The sequence below is a fragment of the Salvelinus sp. IW2-2015 genome, linkage group LG4q.1:29 (assembly GCF_002910315.2).
Source record: "Salvelinus sp. IW2-2015 linkage group LG4q.1:29, ASM291031v2, whole genome shotgun sequence".
NCBI lineage: Eukaryota > Metazoa > Chordata > Actinopteri > Salmoniformes > Salmonidae > Salvelinus > Salvelinus sp. IW2-2015.
This window is the reverse complement of record NC_036842.1, coordinates 28,806,777-28,823,627: the sequence shown is the minus strand read 5'-3', so window position 1 is coordinate 28,823,627 and position 16,851 is coordinate 28,806,777. Positions and strand designations below refer to the sequence as shown.

At 45.8% G+C, this 16,851-nt stretch overlaps 1 pseudogene; it reads left to right on the top strand.

The window, feature by feature from the left end:
• LOC111960887 (electrogenic sodium bicarbonate cotransporter 4-like) overlaps positions 1–16,851 on the top strand; it is a 57,114-nt pseudogene that overhangs the window by 27,584 nt on the left and 12,679 nt on the right.

The window sequence follows — 16,851 nt, the reverse complement described above, 5'->3', positions numbered from 1 at the left end:
AGTCGAACGATTAACTACACACAGATCCTGAGTTAAAGCACAGAGCCGACAGATAAAACACAAATAAACGGAATGGACTGACCGTGAATTAATGGACAGTCAAGCAGAGCATCAGCTATGTAGCCAAGTGATCATAGTGTCCAGGGGGCAGCCGTAGATGGAGCAGTGAGGCCTCCACTAAGCTAGCCCGCGGCGTAAGATTGTTCGATAGACCTGTTCAGATAGCAGCCGATATGCTCAAGACAGCTAACGATTAGCGGGCCGCAGTTAGCATATGGGCGTTCAGGGTACGTCGCGATGGAGGGGCCAGTTGAATAACTCCCTCGGGCAGATAACGTCGGTATCCCAGTCGTGAAGGCCCGGTGGGGCTCCGCATCGGCAGTAAAACGGGTCCGGATAGGTAATTGTAGCCAGGAGTGGCTGATGGAACTCTTCAGCTGGCTAGCTCCGGGATTAATTGGTGTTTGCTCCGGAATTGATGTTAGCCAATAGTCACTCGGATAGCAGCTAGTTAGCTGCAAGATCCAGGTGTAAATGTCCAGAGATTGCGGTAAAAATCCGGGGATATGGAGAGAAAATAGGTCTGGTATGCTCTGGTCTGAGTCGCGTTGTACAAAACTGGCAATAGTTTTCCGAGCTAAAGTATAGCTGATAAGCGCTAGCTGTGGTTAGCTGAACTACTCACGTTAGCTTGTGAGCTGGCTAACTTCTGGCTAGATGAATAACTCCCTCGGGCAGATAACGTCGGTATCCCAGTCGTGAAGGCCCGGTGGGGCTCCGCATCGGCAGTAAAACGGGTCCGGATAGGTGATTGTAGCCCAGGAGTGGCTGATGGAACTCTTCAGCTGGCTAGCTCCGGGATAATTTGGTGTTTGCTCCGGAATTGATGTTAGCCAATAGTCACTCGGATAGCAGCTAGTTAGCTGCAAGATCCAGGTGTAAATGTCCAGAGCTTGCGGTAAAAATCCGGGGATATGAGAGAAATAGGTCTGGTATGCTCTGGTCTGAGTCGCGTTGTACAAAACTGGCAATAGTTTTCCGAGAGCTAAAGGATAGCTGATAAGCGCTAGCTGTGGTTAGCTGAACTACTCACGTTAGCTTGTGAGCTGGCTAACTACTGGCTAGCTTCTGTTGTAGATTTCGGATACGAGGTGAATAATACCTTTGAGGAGAAAAAAAAGCAGATCCGCACCACATTTGGTGAGGTAGGTTGCAGGAGAGTGTTTTGAAGTTGAGTTTTTAAGAAGAAAAAAWATATATATAAAAAGAAATGCGAAGAAAAATATATAAAAAATATATACACGGGACAGGACGAGGACAAAGGACATCTGACTGCTACGCCATCTTGGATAAGGTGCAAAGGAACTGAAGGCAGTCCTACCCAACTCTGTGGAGACCGCAGGAGTCTCTAATGTAATCCACATCTGTGATCTGGTTTTAAAATTAGTACATCTTGTGGAAATTAATGATGATATATATGGAGGTAGTTTTAAAAGAAGTGCTTTATAAATAAACAAGAGAGCATGTTGCTCTCGCCTCACAGATAGAGAGACCCAACCCACATGTTGATATAGGATACAGTGATGAGTTCTGTAACTATCACCCGTGATAAACCTGAGTGCACAATGGTAAATAGCATCCAGTGGTTTTAATGTGTTTGCCGATGCATGCATATAGATAATATCACCATAATCTAAAACGGACATAAAAGTAGCCTGCACAATTTTTTTCCTATTTACAGAGGACAGACAAGCCCTGTTTCTGTAAAGGAATCCTATCTTGAATTTGAGCTTTTTTCCCAATTCAGTAACATGTTTTTTAAAAGAAAGCCTATCATCTAACCATACCCCTAAGTATTTATATGCAGAGACCTTATTGATTTGAGTACCATCCCTTCTCCCCCCGATTGATCAGTTTGGCCGGGCGGCCAGCTCTAGGAAGTCTTGGTGGTTGCAAACTTATTCCATTTAAAAATGATGGAGGCTACTGTGTTCTTGGGGACCTTCAATGCTGTAGAAATGTTTTGGTGCCCTTTCCCAGATCTGTGCCTCGACACAATCCTGTCTCGAAGCTCTATGGACAATTCCTTCGACCTCAAGGTTGGTTTTTGCTCTGACATGCACTGTCAACTGTGGGACTTTATACAGACAGGTGTGTTCCTTTCCAAATCATGTCCAATCAATTTAATTTACCACAAGTGGACTCAAGTCAAGTTTTAGAAACATCTCAAGGATAATCAATGGAAACAGGCTGCACCTGAGCTCAATTTCGAGTCTCATAGTAAAGGGTCTGAATACTTATTTAAATAAGGTATGTTTTTTTATTTTGTATACATTTGCAAAAATTACTAAAAACCTGTTTTTGCTTTGTCATTATGGGGTATTGTGTGTTGATTGATGATGTTTTATTTATTTAATAAAATGTTGAATAAGGCTGTAACGTAACAAAATGTGGATAAAGTGAAGGGGTCTGAATACTTTGTGCAAATGTCTAGTAATTATGTCTAGATAAATTTTTTAAAGCCCTGGATAGCTTACAGACACTATAAACAGGGTCCCTGTGGGACCACAATAGATTTCAGCATGTTCAGCATTTCTTTATATCGCCTTAAATAGGCTATACAGCACTTACTCAGTCAGACAGGAGTACCTGTAGGTGAGGATTGGGGAGAGTGACTGATCAATTGTTTCATCCAGGAGAGAGGTTTCATTCGAGCAGGGGTTCAACATCATTCCTGAAGTAAAATGATTCAATATGTGCAGGGTATCGTCAATGAATGTGTGGTAGCGTTAGCCAGCCCGAAGACAGATAACATGATCATAATAACATGTTTCCAATAAAATACATATCAAATTGGTTATGCTATTGAAAAATGTTTATATCGCTTATGAAACTTGACATATAATGGAAAGTAGTCGATAGAAAAACAAGATCCAACTTTCACTCAACTTTCACTTATTTCCTGTCGCTTAGAACTTGACAATTTTCCCTTGACTTCTGCCTGAATCTTCCTTGTGCACGCGCGCATTACAGGAATTAATGTAATCGCTAGTTGAGTCTCTTGGTAGACTAACATCTCTGATTCAAGTTTCTCCGGCGATAGTTATACATTTTCCGTGGCAGAAACAAATGTCATAAACAGAGCAGACAGGATTCCATATTCTACATGTCAGATGCATAGTGTTCTATAATATATTTCAATCTTAACATTTTGTTCGCATTATAATGTGCCTTGTGTTTCCACTCTGTCCCTTTCTTTAGGCTAAGCTACTAGCTACACTAGCTGAACTCAATATGTAACTAATATTATAGCAATAACTACACATTATAACAATAACACCAATAATCAATATAAATATCCAATGTTGCTACTTACAAGTAATGTACAGCATCAATAAGGCCATCCCTTGCTTGCTTGAATGCTTCTTCCTCCAAAACAAGTCCACGTGCTGAAAAGCAACAAGCCATGTTGGGTTCCGACCATTTCGGTGGGGGATGGGCAGTGCTGGCAATGCGTATGTGACTAAAGTACCATCAGGATAGAGTGAAAGTGATGCTGTTCAATGACAAAGACCTGTCCAATTGTTTACTAGATCAACACAAAAGTGTTTGCCCACCAGTAGATCAAGTGTGCCTTGCATACAAGCCATGCACAACCCTGTTTTGTCTGGGGGACCCAACCTCCGGACCCCAACCCCCACCAAAAACACAAAATAAAACAATTTATTTTTTATTTGGGGGGATTCTTTTTGTCCCATCTAGCAGATTGAAAAAATTACTGTTTTAGAGCTAATTTCATGCTATCCTACACATTTTGCAATGAGATTGAGATAACTTTGCAGTTTGAAAGCTATTTTCCTGTAATAAATGGCTTATGACGTGTTTGTTAACAGGCCCAGGATTGAGACCAGAAAAACATTACATTTACATTTAACTGACGCTCTTATCCAGAGCGACTTACAAATTGGAAAGTTCATACATATTCATCCTGGTCCCCCCGTGGCGAATGAACCCACAACCCTGGCGTTGCAAGCGCCATGCTCTACCAACTGAGCCACACGGGACCACAACATATACAACAACAACACAACAAAAACATATATTATGTTGCCTGTAAAACAGCAAGTTGTCTGGTTTCAGAAAAAGTACTTTCAATGAGTTTAATAAACATATTTTTCCAAAAGTGTCAAAGGTCAATTATCTGGTTCAGTACAATTGTTTTGTAGAAAAATATAAATTCACAGTTCTCATTATCAATAGAAAATATATATATAAAAAAATATACATTCACATGCTTTCATGTCCTATATTCAGTCTCTTTAACAGTACATATACGTAACTATTGCTATTCAAATAGTTAGCTAGTATCTGTTCCAAAAAAAAGGCTATTCACTTATAGTGGTATGATATCTAGCATGTAAAACCATGAAATTGTATGTGCATTTGTCCAACACATTTCAACAGATTTCCCATTATAGTAGTGTAAACATGTTATCCAATGCTACACAATCGACCACAATGACCCCCACTAGCTATGCTACAGCTAACAGTAAAACACATGAACATCTTAGCATATAGCTAGGGCTAAACTAGTAATTAGCATGAGGCTAGGCTAGCTAGTGAACTTTCTAACCATTAATTAGGTAAAAAATATAAATTACTAAAACATCAACCACAAGTATTCAATAGTGCAACATATAAGTATATAAATCTGAGCCTTCGTTTAATATAATAAAGTCATCTTTAACTTTGAGAAGTACGCAACGCCATTTTGTTAGGTTCACCTCCATGTTAAATCCTTTCCACCTAGCGTGGCTTCATTACTTACAATGGGGAGACTTAGCATTTTCTAGGTTCGATAAAAACAACTAAAAAATAAACCTTAAACATCACACAACCCATAAAAGTGTTAGCAAAACATGTTATCTTACTATTCAAGGTATATTTTGTATAGTTATGTATTACAAACCTATTATGAGAGAAGAGAAAGTTGGTTGGTTTCAGGAAAAGTTATCTCAATAGAATGAAGTAGTGAGGTCACGATCACCAGTGTAAAGGCCACCAACAAACAGATCTGTTGGATCCACCTAGTGGTATCAATAACTTTCGGTGCATATTAATGCATCAACCTGGAGGACTCCAATAATTAAATCAAAGTAATAAAAGTTATGCCTCACAAATAATACAAAAAAATCATACAAATCTAAAATAATTCAAATAAAGACACACATTGCGGGGGCTGCAGGGATGTGTGCTATGTCAGTGACTGAGAGGTTGTGAGTTCAAATTCCAAGTGAGGTAGACTCCCAATTAATCAGAATATTGCTGGTCTGCAGTGGTGTGAAGTAGTTCAGTAAAAAATACTTTAAAGTACTACTTAGGTAGTTTTGGGGGGTATCTGTGCTTTACTTTACTATTTATATTTTTGACAATTTTTACTTTTACTTCACTACATTCCAAAAGAAAATACTGTACTTTTTACTCCATACATTTCCCCTGACACCCAAAAGTACTTTGAATGCTTAGCAGGACAGGAAGATGGTCCAATTCAGAAACTTATCAAGAGAACATCACTGGTCACCCCTACTGCCTCTGATCTGGCAGACTCACTAAACACAAATGTTTTGTTTGTAAATTGAGTGTTGGAGTGTGCCCTTGCTATTCCTAAATAAAAAAACAAGGAAATCGTGCTGTCTGGTTTGTTAATATAAGGAATGTGAAATGATTTATACTTTTACTTATGATACTTACATTAAGTATATTTTAGCATTGACATTTACTTTCGATACTTAAGTATATTTAAAAGCAAATACTTTTAGACTTTTACTCAGTAGTATTTTACTGGGTGACTTTCACTTTTACTAGAGTTATTTTCGACTAAGGTGTCTTTACTTTTACTCAAAGGTCAACTTTTACTCAACTGACAGTTGGGTACTTTTTCCACCACTGCTGGTCTGCAAAACCACGGCCATTATTCTGAATGTAGATTGTGGGAATCCACTCTGGCTGGATTCCAATAGGAATTAAACATCACTTTGTAAGCCAGTCTCCAGTGTCCAAAACACAATGAAGGTTGGTCACCAGTGAAAACACAATGAAGGCTCATCTGCCAGCATAACCAGCTAGACCATGCTAGTCTGCCAGCATAACCAGCTAGACCATGCTAGTCTGCCAAGCATTAACCAGCTAAACCATGCTAGTCTGCCAGCATAAACAGCTAGACCATGCTGGTCGGCCAGCATAACCAGCTAAAACATGCTAGTCTGCCAGCTTGACCAGCTAAGACCATGCTAGTTCTGCCAGCATAAACAGCTAGACCATGCTAATCTGCCAGCATAACCAGCTAGACCATGCTAGTCTGCCAGCATAACCAGCTAGACCATGCTAGTCTGCCAGCATAACCAGCTAAACCATGCTAGTCGGCCAGCATAACCTGTTAGGCCATACTTGTCAGACCAGCTTGACCAGCATCCGACCAGCACTGACCAGCATGGACCAGCATAGACCAGCATGCTGTTTTTTTCAGCAGGGTTGTGTGATTTTGTATGAGTGAAGTATGCAGAAGTATTGAGTGGCCAATGGAGATTGTGTGTGTGTGTGTAGCAATAATGAGCTACAGCACCATTGGAGTGTGTGTACTTGCATCGTGTCCTAGGCATCACATGCGTTGAGTGATCAGCTATCGATTAGATATCGACACTGACATAATGATGACATAACTTCAGCTGCAATGCTGTGTGAAAAGACAGTAAAGAAATGCCTTTGCATTGTAAATGCTGCTTTACTTTAGCACTATAACAGACAGCATGTTGGCTACAATAGCCTTCATTAGGTTTAATGACAATGCCAAGATGCCTTATAATTATTCTGAATCCTGCTCTCTATTTGATCCCTAAATAAATAGTTATTGATCCTCAGCCATCTCTTTCTATCCATTCTCTCTCTCCATTTCTCTACCATCCTGCTTTCTCTCCATTCTCTCTCTCTCTTTCTCTACCATCCTGCCTTCTCTCCATTCTCTCTCTCTCTATTTCTCGACCATCCTGCTTTCTCTCCACTCTAGCTGAAGAACAAGTTCATGAAGAAGATTCCTCGTGATGCCGAGGCGTCTAACGTTCTGATTGGAGAAGTGGACTTCCTGGACAAACCATTTGTAGCGTTCGTACGTCTGGCCCAGGCTACCACACTGGGAGGCCTGACCGAGGTCCCCGTACCTACCAGGTGTGTGTGCCCGTGCGTGCATGTGTGTGAGCATGCGTCTGTGTGTGTCTTGCTGCTCTACAGGTGTGTTAACCCCTTGTCTTCTGGCAGGTTTCTGTTTGTCTTGCTTGGTCCTCATGGCAAAGGCAAGTCCTACAACGAGATTGGTCGAGCCATTGCTACGCTCATGGTGGATGACGTAAGAATGACAATCTTTTGTGTGCTTAAAAGTTAGTTAAGCTGAGCCATAAATAAGAGTGTTTAGATTCATGGGGTTTTTCATAACCTCAAGATATTCAGTGGATACATTACCTCACACACTCAATGTCAGGACCCGGTGAGAGAAACAGTCACTAATAGTCGGCAGAACCCAGAAGATGAGGCAGACTCAGCAGTACTAGAGATGGTGGTTTAATTAAAGGACAAGATCTTCAGGCAAAGAATATAAATCCACACGTCCAAAAATAAAGCCAAGAGGCAAAATGGATATCCTCCAAAATAAAAGAAGAACCCACAAAGTGGTAAAACCAGGGAAAAACAAACCTCAAAGACTATTCAAAAATAACACAAGCACTAAACCAGAGAACCTCTGGAAAATCCAATAAGAGAAATATATGTTCACAACAAGGCTGGGGCTGGGTGCTAACATACAAACACTGAGCAAAGAACTGAGGAACACACAGGGTTTAAATACTAACAAGGGACGACACACAGGCTGGCAAACAATAATTAGAGCAAGGAAAAAACAAAAGGTACAAAAAGGTGCAATGGGGACATCTAGTGACCAAAACCTGAACAGTCCTGGCCAAAAACCTGACAGAATTCCCCTCCTAGGAACGGCTCCTGACGTTCCTACCAGCCTTCTCAGGGTGGAGGGCCCTGAACTGACGAATGAGGTCAGGGTCCAGTATGTCCTTGGCAGGAACCCAGGAGCGCTCCTCGGGACCGTAGCCTTCCCAGTCCACCAGATACTGCCAGGACCGCTGCACCCGGCGGGAATCCAGTATCCGGTGGACGTATAACCGACTGGCCCGATGACACGGGGCGGAGGGGGAGGTCTGCCTGCGGGATAAGGGGAGAAAAAAACAACAGGTTTTAATAAAGAAATGTGAAATGTTGGATTGATCTTAAGGGATCTGGGTAGTGCAGGCGAAAAGTAACGGGATTGACTCTCCTGGCAATCTTAAAGGGACCGATGAATCTCTGGGACAGCTTACGGACTCCACCGTAGCGGTAAGTTCTTTGTTGAGAGCCACTCTCTGGCCGGGTACAGGGTAGGACCGGGACGGCGACGTCTGTTGGCTTGTCGCTGGTACTGCTGTGAGGAACGCAGAAGATTAAGACGGGCCTTCTTCCACGTAAGCCGACACGCGTCTGATGAACCTCGAGGCTGAAGGCACTCTGACTTCTGCCTCCTGGTCCGGGAACAATAAAGGAGCATAGCCAAACTGACATCTTTGCGGAGACATACCAGTGGAGGAGAGCACAAGGTGTTGTGCGCGTACTCGGCCAACAAATGAAGGATGACCATGTGGACGGGTTGTTGGAAACCATACATCTGACGGTGGTTTCCAACTCCTGATTCATCCTCTCGGTTTGGCCGTTGCACCGGATGGTACCCTGAAGATAAACTGGCCGTGGGCCCTATGAGTTGGCAGAAGGCCTTCCAAAACCTTGAGGCGAACTGGGGATCTCTGTCGGAAACCATATCTTGCGGAATGCCAAAGACTCGGAACACATGGTTAATCACCAACTCAGCTGTTTTCCTTGGCAGAAGGTAATTTGGTCAAGGGAACAAACCTGGCGCCTTAGAAAACTGTCGATGATGACTAGAATAGTAGTATTACCATGGGACGGAGGAAGGCCAGTAATAAAAGTCCAACGAGATATGGGCCAGGGTCGGTGGGAATAGATAAAGGGTGAAGAGGAGTCCTTGAGGGCGGAGGTGAGAAAGATTTGCCCTGGCAGCACACGGGACAGGCCTTGACGAAAGTGGCAACGTCTTCTCTTATGGTGGGCCACCAGAACTTACGCTGAATGAACTCCAAGGTGCGACCTACGCCCGGGTGACAGGTGAGGCGAGAGGAGTGCCCCCACAGAAGGCCTTGGGATCTTGCTGCCTTGGGAACAAACAACCGATTGGCAGGACCTCCCTTAGACCCGGTTCGATGGCTTGAGCTTGTCTCACGGTATCCTCAACTTGCCACGAGATTGGAGCCACGATCTTAGCGGCAGGAAGAACAGTCATGTCAGTATCTTCTCAAATGGCAGGAGAGTAGACTCGTGACAAGGCGTCCGGTTTGAGATTCTTCGACCCGGGTCTATAGGTGAGGATAAACTGGAATCGGCTGAAGAAAAGAGACCATCGAGCTTGTCTGGAGTTCAACCGTTCGCCTGCTGGATATACTCCAGATTTTTGTGGTCCGTAAGCACTTGAAATGGTTGAGAAGCCCCTCGAGCCAGTGTCTCCATTCTTCAATGCCATCTTAACCGCTAGGAGTTCACGATCCCCCACATCGTAATTCCTCTCGCGGGGTAAGCCGGTGAGAGAAGAAGCGCAAGGATGAAGCCTCTTGTCTTCCCCCCTCTGAGACAGGACAGCTTCCAACACCAACCTCTGATGCGTCTACCTCCACCACAAAAGGTTCATCCGCGTCGGTAGTGTCAGGATGGGAGCAGAGAGGATGCGCTGCTTGAGTCCTTGGAAGGCCGTCTCAGCTTCTCTTCCCCACAGAAACCTTGTGTTGCCACCCTTGGTTACAGCTGAGAGAGGGCTGCACCGAGCTGAAGTTTCTTGATGAACTTGCGGTAAAAGTTAGTGAAGCCCAGGAATGCTGAACTTCCTTAACGGACTTGGGGGTGGGCCAATCCGTATACCGCCCCTACTTCTTGGGGTCCATCTGGACTCGACCGGGTTCCACTACAAATCCCAGGAATTGTACTCGAGAGGAATGGAATTCACACTTTTCCGGCTTAACGTACAAATGGCTGTCTAGGAGGCGTTTGAGCACTTGTCTGACATGCTTAGTGTGTTCTTGAAGGGAGCTCGAAAAGTGAGGATGTCATCCAAGTAACAACACGAAATTTTAACTATATCCTAAGCACAATCGTTTATGAGCGCTTGGAACACAGCCGGGGCGTTGTCAGGCCGAAGGCATCACCAAGTATTTGTAGTGACAGTAAGCGTATTGAAAGCGGTTTTCCACTCGTCACCGGGTTTGATCCGCACAAGATGGTATGCGTTCCGTAGGTCAAGCTTAGTGAAGACCACTGCTTCCTGGAGCAGCTCAAAGGCTGTGGCCATAAGGGGTAGCGGGTAGCGGTTACGGACGGTTATGGCATTAAGTCCCCGGTAGTCGATGCAAGGACGTAATCCACCGTCTTTTTTGGCCACAAGAAAAACCCTGCTCCGCCGGGAGTGGATTATGAGGACTGCTGCCAGAGCGTCCTTGATGTAGGTATCCATAGCAGCTCGTTCGGGAGGAGATAGGGAAAAGATCCGACCCCTGGGGGGCAGGTGCCCGGAAACAGGTCGATGGGCAATCGTAAGGTCTATGGGGTGGTAGTTTGGTGGCCCTCTGTTTGCTAAATAGATCGTTGAGGTCATGGTAACACTCGGGGAACTCGGACAGGTCGATGGATTCTAGAGACTCGGGAGGGGAACTCGGGGAACTAGGGAAGATACAAGTGGCTTGGCACGTAGGACCCCACTGCTTGATAGTGCCCCACAACCAGTCGATGTGAGGGTTATGGCTGTGAAGCCAGGGGTATCCAAGGACGGAGAGAACACGAGGTCAGATGAAAGTTCATCACTTCCTGGTGTTGGGAAACTGAAAGTCGCAAGAGGGTAGTACACGAGTGACAAGTCCAGATCCCAAAGGGCTTCCATCCAACGTAGTAACCCTTATGGGGTCACTAAGAGGTTCAGAGGGAACGCCATTCTCCTTCGCCCAGACACATCCATGAAGTTACCTGCGGCTCCAGAGTCTACCAAGGCTTGAAGGGGAAGCTCGTGGTTGTCCCCAGGAAAGGGTAACTGGAATAAGCAGGCGGGAGTTGGATGGATGGGGAGGAGGTTATTTTCCCGTTACAAGTCCTCCCAGGCCTGCACGGAGAAGTGCGTTTTCCCTGGAGCCCGCGGACAGTGGAGAGGAAATGCCCCGGTTTGCCGCAATATAGACAGCATCGCTCCCTTATCCGGCGGTCCTCTCTCAGCCTGGGAGATGCGTCCAACCTGCATGGGTTCCGGTGGAGTCAGCGAGGATAAAGGTGGAGACTCGGAGCTAGGACCGATAGGAGCTAGGGTGAGAGATCTACGGTTGAGTTCTCTCTCTCTCAGACGCTGGTCTATGCGTGAAGCCAACTTGATCAGGGACTCGAGGTTGTCCGGTGGTTCCCGAGTGGCCAGTTCTCTTGGATGGTGTCGGGAAAGACCCTTCAAAAAACACACTGTGAGCGCCTCGTCGTTCCAGCCACTCGCTGCTGCCACCGTGCGGAACTGGTTGGCATAGTCCGTCACGCTGCGCCGACCTTGGCTGAGAGAGTCAGGAGCTGTTTGGCTGAGTCAGGACCCCTGGTGGGATCTTGAAAACACTCGGTCTTGAAATCTTTTCAGAAAGGTAGAGTAGCTGGCACAGCAGGGACTTTGGGCATCCCACACAGCAGTAGCCCAGGCTAGGGTTTTTTCCGACAGCAGGGTGATGATATATGCTATCTTGGACCGGTCGGTGGGAAACGACGAGGGTTGCAGCTCGAAGGAGAGAGAACATTGGGTGAAAAACCCCTTACAAACACTCGGATCACCTGAGAACCGTTGGGGAGGCGGCAGACGAGGTTCAGCCAGGGGGTTAACTACCACGGGCACTTGAATCTGATGAACTGGAGCAGAAGCGGTTGCAGGGGAAAGTTGATCAGAAATCTGCTTTATGGAAGTCATCATCTCCGACAGAAGTTGAGAATGTCCAGCCAGTAAGGCCTCTTGCTGAACCAGAGCAGCTTCGTGACGTTGGACAGTCCCCTCGTGGTGGGACAGCATGGGAAAAAAGTCCTGGGTACTGGCTGCCTCTGGGTTCATTTTAATGGCTCAGTGTTTCTGTCAGGACCCGGTGAGAGAAACAGTCACTAATAGTCGGCAGAACCCAGAAGATGAGGCAGACTCAGCAGTACTAGAGATGGTGGTTTAATAAAAGAACAAGATCTTCAGGCAAAGAATATAAATTCACCACGTCCAAAAATAAAGCCAAGAGGCACAAAATGGATATCCTCCAAAATACAAAGAAACCCACAAAGTGGTAAAAACAGCAGGGAAAAACAAACCTCAAAAGACTACTCAAAAATACACAAGCACTAAACCAGAGAACCTCTGGAAAATCCAATAAGAGAAATATATGTTCACAACAAGGCTAAGGCTGGGGCTGGGTGCTAACATACAAACACTGAGCAAAGAACTGAGGAACACACAGGGTTTAAATACTAACAAGGGAACGACACACAGGTGCAAACAATAATTAGAGCAAGGAAAAACAAAAGGTACAAAAAATGTGCAATGGGGACATCTAGTGACCAAAACCTGAACAGTCCTGGCCAAAACCTGACACTCAATCAATATGTTACAGCCAGGGCTCTGCAGTTCAACTCTGACCTCTTCATTAACACACACATAAGCACACACACTCACTCATAACATCATATGCTGTGTGTAACTGTGTCGTGTGCTGTCTTGTCAGTTGTTTAGTGATGTAGCGTATAAAGCCCGGGACCGTGATGACCTGATCGCTGGGATTGATGAGTTTCTGGATGAGGTCATCGTTCTGCCACCAGGGGAGTGGGACCCCAAAATACGCATCGAGCCCCCTAAGAAAGTCCCCTCTGCCGACATGAGGTACAGAGGATGAACCACCTATCAGATCTATTCATTTGTTCAGTGTAGTTAGTAAGTAAGTTAAGCAATTAGGCAGTCAGTTAAGCAGTTAAGCAGTTAGTTAGTTGGTTGGTTAGTTATTTAGGCAATTAGGCAATCGGTTAAGGAGTTAGTTAATTAGTTAGTTAGTTAGTTAGTTAGTTAGGCAGTTAGGCAGTCAGATAGGGAGGCAGTTAGGCAGTTAGGCAGTTAGGCAGTTAAGCAGTTAGTTAGGCAGTCAGATAGGGAGTTAGTTAGGCAGTTAGGCAGTCAGTTAAGGAGTTAGTTAGTCAGTTAGGCAGTTAGTTAGGGAGTTAGTTAGTTAGTTAGTTAGTCAGAAGAGGAGAGGAAGTGAAGGAGGGGAGGGAAGAAGGAGAAGTGATTGTGTTTGGACTGGGTCAGGGATCTCTTCCCCCTTCCCCTCCCACCACACCTAAAACTTGCTACCCCTCCACCTCCCCCCTCCAACCCCCAACAGGAAGTCTGTGCTGAACCTGAACGAGCTGGGCCAGGTAAACGGGACGATCGGGGGGGCAGGAGGAGGTGAGGACGAGGAGATGCCTGCCCCCCACGAGCTGGGAGAGGAACTGCAATTCACTGGCAGGTATGGGAGAACTGGGAGAACTGGGAGAACTGAGAGAACTGGGAGAACTGGGAGAACTGGGAGAACTGGGAGAACTGGGAAAACTGGGAGAACTGAGAGAACTGGGAGCGATGGGAGAACTGACGGGAGAGACTGGGGAAGAACTGGGAGAACTGGGAGAACTGGGAAACTGAGAACTGAGAGGAATGGTAGAACTGGGAAGCGAGAACTGGGGAGAACTGGAGAACTGGGAGAACTGGGCTGGAGAACTGAGGAACTGGAGCGAGCTGGGAGCAACGGTGAGACCTGGTGAGAGAACTGGAGCGATTGCGATCTGGAGAACTGAAGAGAACTGGGGGAGAACTGGGACGAACTGGGAGAACTGCGAGGGAGAGAAACTGGGAGAACTGTGGGAGAACTGGGAGAACGGAGACGAGAACTGTGGGAGCACTGGGAGATGGGAAGAACTGGGAGAACTGGGACGATGGGAGAACTGGGAGAACTGGGAGTGATGGGAGAACTGGGAGAACTGAGAGAACTGGGAAAACTGGGAGAACTGAGGAGAACTGTAGAACTGAGATAACTGGAGATGGGAGCGATGGGGCACTGGGAGAATGAGAGAACCGGGAGAACTGGGAGAACTGGGAGAACTGGTAGAACTGAGATAACTGGGAGAACTGGGAGCGATGGGAGAACTGGGAGAACTGAGAGAACTGGGAGAACTGGGAGCGATGGGAGAATTGGGAGCGATGGGAGAACTGGGAGCGATGGGAGAACTGAGAGAACCGGGAGAACTGGGAGAACTGAGAGAACTGAGAGAACTGGGAGAACTGGGAGCGATGGTAGAGGGGCTTTGTGGTGCATTACACCCGATTTTGTGGATTTTGACTCAGTTCAATGTAAAGGTAGAGTCAGCGATATGACGTAGATCAGTGCCGCCTCTGCCTATATGCAGACTACGTGCTGCGCGTACTGCCCCCGACAGCTAGGGGGCCCCCGACAAAAACAAAATTACATTTAGGAAGTCAGTCGGGGCAAGTTTATCAGTTATATTGACAAGATGGTCGAGTGACCGCTATACCAATGGAAATACATGTACACAAAGATGGAAGGCAGACAAGAGGAGACGAGATCAGGTGGGGCCATTCTAGCCAATGAGAGGGCAGATACGCGTGTGAACAAGCACAACTCCGATATAAAGTTTTTCTTTTTTAAGTTGCCAAAATGCCACGTGCGTCCACTTATACCAGTGCTTTTATAACAACAGCAGCGGTGCTGCTTGTGGCAACGCCATTTTGCTGACCCTACCTTTCATACAACTTATTTATCCTTCATTATGCTATCCCTCAAGGGATAAACAATAATGTACTGAAGATACTATAGATATCTTAGTAATTTCACCACGATGTACAGAGTACACGATGTACTCCAACCCTGACTCCAGCCTGCTTTCAGGCTGCTTTCAGAGTCAATGAGAGTGAATGGAGTCACCTCTGTGTGCGTTCCCCAGGTTCTGTGGAGGCCTGTGGCTGGACATTAAGAGGAAGGTTCCGTGGATCCTTAGTGATTTCTCCCAGGGATTCCACATCCAGTCCATCTCTGCTGTGCTGTTCATCTACCTGGGCTGCATCACCAACGCCATCACCTTCGGAGGCCTGCTGGGGGACGCCACAGACAACTACCAAGTACACAAACAGACACATACACACACACACACCAAAACACACACACACCTGTCTTCACTTCTACGCAAACATCTGGCTCAACTCCTAACTCTCTCTTTCTCCCCTTCCCTCTTTCTCCCTAAAACCCTCACTCTCGCTCTCTGTGCCAGGGTGTAATGGAGAGTTTCCTAGGTACAGCGTTAGCAGGTACAGTGTTTTGTCTGTTAGGAGGTCAACCTCTCATCATCCTCAGTTCCACTGGACCCATCCTCATCTTCGAGAAACTGCTCTACGAGTTCTGCAAGTGAGCCATACGTGCGCGCACGCACGCACGCACGCACGACACGCCACGCACGCACGCACGCACGCACGCAGCACGCACCGCACGCGCGCGCGCGCACGCACACACACACACCACACACACACACACAACACACACACACACACACACACACACACACCACACACACACACACACACACACACACACAGTATCTGTCTGATACTTATTTATACACTTTATTTATTTATTTTATTTAACCTTTATTAACTAGGAAAGTCAGTTAAGAACAAATTCTTATTTACAATGACGGCCTACAAAGGCAAAAGTTCTCCTCCGGGGACGGGGGCCTGGGATTGAAAATAAAAAATAAATACAATAGGACAAAACACACATCACAACAACAGAGACAACACAACACTATATAAAGAGAGACCTAAGACAACAACATAGCAAGGCAGCAACACATGACAACACAGCATGGTAGCAACACAACATAACAACATCATGGTAGCAACACAACATGGTAGCAGCACAAAACATGGTACAAACATTATTGGGCAAAGTCAACAACACAAAGGGCAAGAAGGTAGAGACAGCAATACATCATGCTAAGCAGCCACAACTGTCAGTAAGAGTTTTCATGATTGAGTCTTTGAATGAGGAGATAGCGATAAAACTGTCCAGTTTGTGTTTGTTGCAGCTCGTTCCAGTCGCTAGCTGCAGCGAACTGAAAAAAGGAGCGACCCAGGGATGTGTGTGCTTTGGGAACCTTTAACAGAATGTGACTGGCAGAATGGGTGTTGTATGTGGAGGATGAGGGCTGCAGTAGATATCTCAGATAGAGGGGAGGGAGGCCTAAGAGGGTTTTATAAATAAGCATCAACCAGTGGGTCTTGCAACGGGTATACAGAGATGACCAGTTTACAGAGGAGTATAGAGTGCAGTGATGTGTCCTATAATGAGCATTGGTGGCAAAACTGATGGCCGAATGATAAAGAACATCTAGCCGCTCGAGAGCACCCTTACCTGCCAGTCTATAAATTATATCTCCGTAATCTAGCATGGGTAGGATGGTCATCTGAGTTTAGCAGCTGAGGTGAAAGAGGAGCGATTACGATGGAGGAAACCAAGTCTAGATTGAACTTTAGCCTGCAGCTTTGATATGTGCTGAGAAAAGGACAGTGTACCATCTAGCCATACTCCCAAGTACTTGTATGAGGTG